General features: G+C 31.7%; 1 long non-coding RNA gene across 1 annotated transcript; it reads right to left on the minus strand.

The window, feature by feature from the left end:
* Positions 1-3591: 3591 nt before the first annotated feature.
* On the minus strand, positions 3592-4926 carry LOC111391406. Its single transcript, XR_002702109.1, has 2 exons — positions 4705-4926; positions 3592-4030 (listed from the first exon to the last, which is right to left on the minus strand). It is a non-coding gene; the product is annotated as an uncharacterized LOC111391406 (long non-coding RNA).
* Positions 4927-6862: the final 1936 nt, after the last annotated feature.

Consider the following 6862-nt stretch of genomic DNA (forward strand, 5'->3'; position numbering starts at 1 on the left):
CTGTCTATTTTAGGTCAAGACAGACTGGTTTCGCTTTGCAAGTCCTTGCTACAAGCTTATTCAAATGAGATGTGCTTGAACTCGGCTCCCAATTTAGTTCCTTACCACAGTAATTGCAATTTACTTTTCAAATATCCACTTCATTTTAAACACCAATTTTTTTCGAGTCGGATGTTCCCAACAATCGGATGATTCTTTCTTTGATATTTTAGTTTTGAATACTTATTCTTCTTAGATATCCTCCAAATCAATTGAAACATTTTCAGATGCATTGTAGCCGAATGGAGTACTTGAACTACCTTTAAATTGGTTAACCTCATCACTAGTAAAATCCATCAATGTCTATGAAATATGGAACACGTAAATTTGAAAAAAAATATCGCAAAAGAAACTGAATATCAAAGTAAAGAAGTTGAACGAGTATTATCGAAAAATTAGAATAATGTAAATTAAATATTATTGAGTGATATTGATATCAAATTCAAGATTTTGCCTTCCTATATACTAACAAAAAGATTGGCTCGTTTTACAAAAAATGAATTTCAAATTTAGTCAGATATTGCCAAGTAGTTGTCCATAGCTACACGACTACTTGTATGAGGTAGTTGTGTAGCTACCAATATGTAGCTACCTCATGTAGGCAGCCTGCACAACTGCCTCTTGAGGGCAACTACCTGCAAGTAGCTTCACGTAGCTGCTAGGTACTTGCGGACAATAGGGATGGCAATCAGACTCGTCGACTCGGCTCGAAAAAAGCTCGAGTCCATCCGGCTCGAGGCTCGGAAGAATTGAGCTGAAACTCGGGTCGAGCCCCATTTTGGGGTGCCGGGCAAAGCCCGAGCCGGCCCGTGTGGTTCGCCGGCTCGAGCTCACGAGCCTATACTTAAAAAAAAATACAAAGAGAAAAAATAAAATAAAAGGCAGCACCTGGTGCCTTGTTTAAGGCAGAGGTATGTGATTCAGGATGTGACTAGTTTTAGTACTTTAATAAATTCTTAATTTGACGGATGTCAACACCACCGACATGTTATCTAATTAAATTTGTTTAAGTTAGTCAATATCTTACTTAAGGACAAACAAATGTTCAAATTCGACGGTATATGATAAATGTATTTTGTACATTTTCTAAACCGTTAAATTAGATTATTTATTATTGATTTTGAGTAAATTGTGTTTTTTAGGTAAAACTCGATGCAAAATAGTGAAATTTGATTGAAAAGAACGAAAAAGAGTGAAAATGGAAAAATTAAAAGTTCGAGGACTAAAATGTAAACTTTTAAAAGTTAATTCGGATCAAATATCGATGATTGAAGATTACAAAAAGAAAATTAGGCGAGAATAGAAGACAAATGACTAAAAATGAATGAAAAATAACTTAATTGCACATTTGAATTAGTCCAGGGATCAATTACAAATTTGTAATTGATCCCATTACTATTCATGGGCCTCCAAGCCATGTGTGTGCAAGTCCCCAAGTTTTACTACCCCAGACCAAAAGGTCTCTACCATGCATAGGCATGGCTCTAGTCCAGGTCCGATAGGCTAGTTTCCCTTTTTTATTTCAACTCTTTATGGTATCAATTCCTAGCCACTGTTAACCTAATTGAGGTCGCCAAAAACGAACCACATCATATTTTAACAACTAGAAGGAGTCTAGTAAGAGGATTGAAGGCAATTGGCACAAGGACTTGTAGATTCAAGGCTCGAATTCAAGAAAGAATTTCAAGAAAATGATTTATTAAGTTTCTTCCTTTATTCTTTATTTTGGGTGATATCTTTTTATATTTTTTTGTGTAAATTATATAAAAGTATGCTAGACTAAATTCTCTATTGTATTGGATAAAAAATTGACCATTGGTTATTTACTTCTAATTCAATGACAAGTAGTTTAGTTTTTCTTGTGTTTTTCTGAATAATCTTGCATGTATATGCTATTACATGATTGATTGATCACCCATGGATGATTAGTTCAATACACTCATTCCATAAATTCCATACAAACCATGAATTTTACATAACTCATAGAATAAATTAGGATAATTACAAAATAACAATTTTTTTTTGTAACATACTTGAATTTGATAGAAAATTAAAACAATTCGATTTAAAGTTTATTACTCTTAAGATGATACTATTAACTCACCAATATATTACTTGTTATCCCGTATGCTTGCAAAATTTATCGAAACGGTTGATAATAAAAAACTTGATGCTAAAGGTTTGCATATTTTGAAAGTAAAGACGTTTGATGGAGCAGTGTGGTTATTGACAGTCTTATGTACGTTTCAAGGTGGGTGTGAAATTTGATACTGTTGGGAGCACTGAACATGTTGGATTATTATTGTGGATGAGCTGGTATGATAAACAAGAAGAAAAATTACGTGGCACTAATGAGAGGCAAAATGGTTGTAATTATAGGCTAATAGGGAAGACAATTTTAGGCAGAGTTTTCGCGTTTAAGTCGTACAGATTAGAGTCATTTATTATTATCAATAATTTGGAAGTGTCAAAACTGGTTCTATGACTAATGACGAGAAGAATGAAGATCAAAGTTCGGAGATATCATAGTCACCTTTTATTGGACTTTGAATTCGACTCATGTCTGCAAGAATTAATTGAGCAACTATGCCACCTACAAGTAAAGAGGCACGAAGATGGAATGAAGATGGGTTATGATTTGAAGGAACTTGATAAAGCTGGAAATTATTGAAACTGAGTCAACTAATTTGTTAAGGACCATCTTGGCAATTTTAAATATTTCCCTTGTTTTGAGCTCCCTTCTTTATAAAATGTTTTGATATTATTTCAATCATACATTTTTCAATAAAATAATAATATACGCAAATTTAAAACTTATTTTAACTACACATTTTTCATCAATGTACTATCCAAAAATACATTTTTTTTCCCACCAAAATGGGGCTCAAACATGGGCAAAAAGCCATATTACGACAGGGCAATTATTTCCTTTATTTAACCCTTATATATGAACAGATCATAGGGCATCCATGGGCGTGGATGAATTAAGAGCTACTTCAATAGAATTTGACGCAAGAGATGGATAGTTAAGGTTGTGCATGAGAAAGAGAAGCTAAAAAATTAAAAGTCTACGTATACATGAACGTTCTAGGTTTGTATAGGTAGAAGTTTTGAAATAAATAAAAACATTAATGTATTGCAAAATTATTCAACTAATAAAGTTTTCTTTTTCCTACAATTGTAGACGGTTTATCGAACTACATTTTTCAACTAAATTTATATTTTTCTATGTATTTTACATTTGAAGAAATTTTTTCCCAACAACTACTTTTTATATAAAAAATAAATAAATAAATTCTTTTCACTCTAACTTGTACCTATATTCATAGTCCATCAAGATGAAAAGATAGGTCAATCAATGTAGAAAAGAACTCACATCTCAACTTCACCACGATTGATTACAACTCAAGAATTGCAAACCGTCATGATAAATATTAAATCCCTTTTAGAAAATTAAAATCAATTTTTTAGAAAATTTTAGTTAAAGTTGATGAAATATATAATTGAAAAACTATGAGTTCCATAGAATATATGGTTAAAAAATAATATTAGTAGAACCCATAATTGTCAATAAATACATACGCAAAAAACATAATGAAATCTTCAAAAAAGAGAAGATCCAAATCCTGAAAATGCTTACAATAGCCAAACTGACTTGCCTTCATTTAAGTTTGCAATGGAAATATTTATAAATCTTCCATCGCTTAGAAAGATATGATCCCACTAGTCTAAATGTGAGCAAAAACTTGGAACCTCACAGAATGACTTCCAGGAACACTCACATGTTTCACTCACAAGAAACATGTCCACAGTTTATTAATAGAATGTGGCATTACCAAAGGATGGGGAGATGGGGCTTCGGGGACAATCTCCGGGCATGTTTCAGATCGGAAAGTTCAAATCCCGAACTTTGAGAGCCATTATAAGACATATAATCTCTGCAACCCTCAACATATTTGCCAATCTTAGCTGAATCTGGCTTGTCATCAACCTACAATACAAATGACAATCTCATTGCTATAACATTTGTAGACCCTCTAATTCAAAAGTGTAAGGTTATTCCTTTGGCAAATTATATTTAAATAATAATGATGCAACTAAAACCCAATTATATATTGCTAGCAGTGTGAAGAGCGTGTTTGGCGAAGCTTGACATAAGTAAAAATTACATTTTAAGTAAATATTTGTTAATAAACGTGTTAGGATAAGTTACTTTTTGTCCATTATAGTGCTTGTTATATGAAGTTAATGAAGAAAACGTGAGCAAATCTAAACATCAAAACCACAAAAAAATAAAAATCTAATTATTCATTGAGAAAAAAGATCCATACAAGTCAAGTTTAGGTTTTTAGCTTGAATCACAAAGGGTTGAGAGTACATAGTTTCACTAAGAAAGCATTTATAATTACACAAAACAATATAGAAATTGCTAAACCACAAGCATTATATCAAGACTGGGTTCAAACTTTGACAATACCCATTTATCAAAATTGTGCACATATCGAAATTTTCAAAGAAAGTATAAATCTGTCTGCAACCCACAGTCAATAAATTTACCACAATCAGCCCAAAAATACACAATTTTAAGCACATATTTATACAAAAAATTAGCAGGCAAACGAAATTTGATTCAATATAAACACACAGACTGCAATAAGCACATACAAGAAGAAAGAAAAAGGGGATCCTGGTTGATCATCCCAGCACAGGTTGTTCAATTTCTTCATTTTCCACTCATCTTGCCACGAATAGCCCAAATATTTCACCGCAAAATTCCATATTTAATATTATTTATACAAACATGCATATATTCCATGTAGTAATCATTAATCATTTTAACTTGAGAACTACTCCAAAATAATAAGATGAAATGATGAGTTAAATGCGGTCCAGAAACTAAATGAAAAAGGAACAAACCCGTTATGAAAACTGCTTTGATGTGGACAATGGTGGATTCATAGAACCTTTTCTTGGCTCTTGACATGAGTAATACCATTAATTTTCAGCTCACCACTTCAATTTTTCTCTTTGTTATGGTGCCCATATAAATATAAATTTTGCAAACTGCATGGAGAAATGGTTTATAGAATTTTTATAGTAGTCTTTCTGTTGATTGGTTGTTGCCAGGGAGGCAATTGTAAAGATTCCGTCAACCAATCCCCATAACTGTAGCAAGGTTCAGTAAATGATGATAAATTACATCAAAACATAAAGACAAAATAAAATTTAATATTTAACTTTGACTCTGACTTTTTAATAATCTAATTAGCTCTCCCAAACAAGCACTTTAACTCAAAGTTAATCGACGGAAAAAAGTTGAGGACAGATTGCTACAAGAGTGTCTTAGGTCATGGACAATAATGGAATCATACATTTTTCTTAGGGGATCAAAATTAAGTTATAATTTTTTTTAAAGATCAAACCTTAATTAATTTGCTTGTTTTTGAGGTCTTGTTATCTTGTTTGTTGGGTCCTAAAGCAAATACGGAGGATTCTTTCAAATTGTTGAAGGTCGATGGTATTAATCACTCACCTCATGTTGAGAAAAAGTTAAAATTGTAAACAAAATTAGAAAATTCTATGGAGTCAATGGCCCACGTGAACCCATGTGATTCCGCCATTGGTTATGGGAGGAGGGTCGTTATCAACCCAACATTGAAATTTGAATTTTCTTTGATACACTTGAAAATTATGTTGTTTTTAGATTCGTCATTGTTTAGGTTACTCTCTAACTTTATTAATCGATTTTATCTCAATCAATAGTTCATTACTAGAGTTATTATAGTATTTTTCTTGTGAGGTTCATTATTATCTCTTGTTATAAAAATGAAAAAACTCACGTCACTAACACTGTCCATACTAACCATGCTATATCTACACTCTTGATTTTACACTCATCCATCATACCACTATACAAATTTCTATCACATGGAGAGTAATATCGTCGAATGATGTACATATAACATTATTCCCGCCCATGTAGCAATAATCATGGCATTGAGCTTTTTAAAAGAGTTCAAATATTTTGCTGGTGACTCGAAAGTTCATATCGCATCAGACCCGTAGGAATAAGACACGTTAAAGTCGCGGGAATGATTTGTCTGTTAGCGTGTTTCATTATGGTTGGTTTAAGTTGAACACGTTAACGACTTGCCTGTCATTGACAGTGCGCCTTCAAATTCTTCATCCATAAGTTATTAATTTGAGATGACAATTATACCCGTTTAGGGAGAAGAGAATTTAAAATTAAAATTAAAATTTTATTCCCTATTGAACATGGGCTAAATGTATATATTAAAAAATTCAAAATAATTTGAAAATGTGCCAGAGCGATCGCCTCTATTGCCACCTATGTAGCCTTAAGACTAAGAATATAATTGTATGGGTTGTACAAGTAGAATAACCTTAATTGTGTTGCAGATCTTCCATGATGAATTAAAGCTAGCACAAAGAGATAAGAGCGTGTTTGAGCCTCATTTTTAGCGAAGAATATATTTTAAAATAGTAAATTGATGAAAATGTGTGGTTAAAAAATAAGAAATTTTTTTGAATTTAGGTGTAATATTATTTTATTGAAAAACATGTGATTTAAAATAAAAAGAAAAATGTAATTTGGAAATAATGTTGATCAAAAATGATTACCAGAACAATATGTTAAAGGTTACTATTTAAAAAAAAAAAAAAAAGGAAAAAAACGATGTGAACTGAAAACTTAACCTTAAATTATAATTTTTTTTTATATTAAAGTTTTACGTAAACAATATTATTTAGCCTCCTGTTTGGAGCATATTATTTTCAGTTTTAAGAGTTTTTAATAGTATTT

The sequence above is a fragment of the Olea europaea genome, unplaced genomic scaffold (assembly GCF_002742605.1).
Source record: "Olea europaea var. sylvestris unplaced genomic scaffold, O_europaea_v1 scaffold789, whole genome shotgun sequence".
NCBI classification, from domain to species: Eukaryota; Viridiplantae; Streptophyta; class Magnoliopsida; order Lamiales; family Oleaceae; genus Olea; species Olea europaea.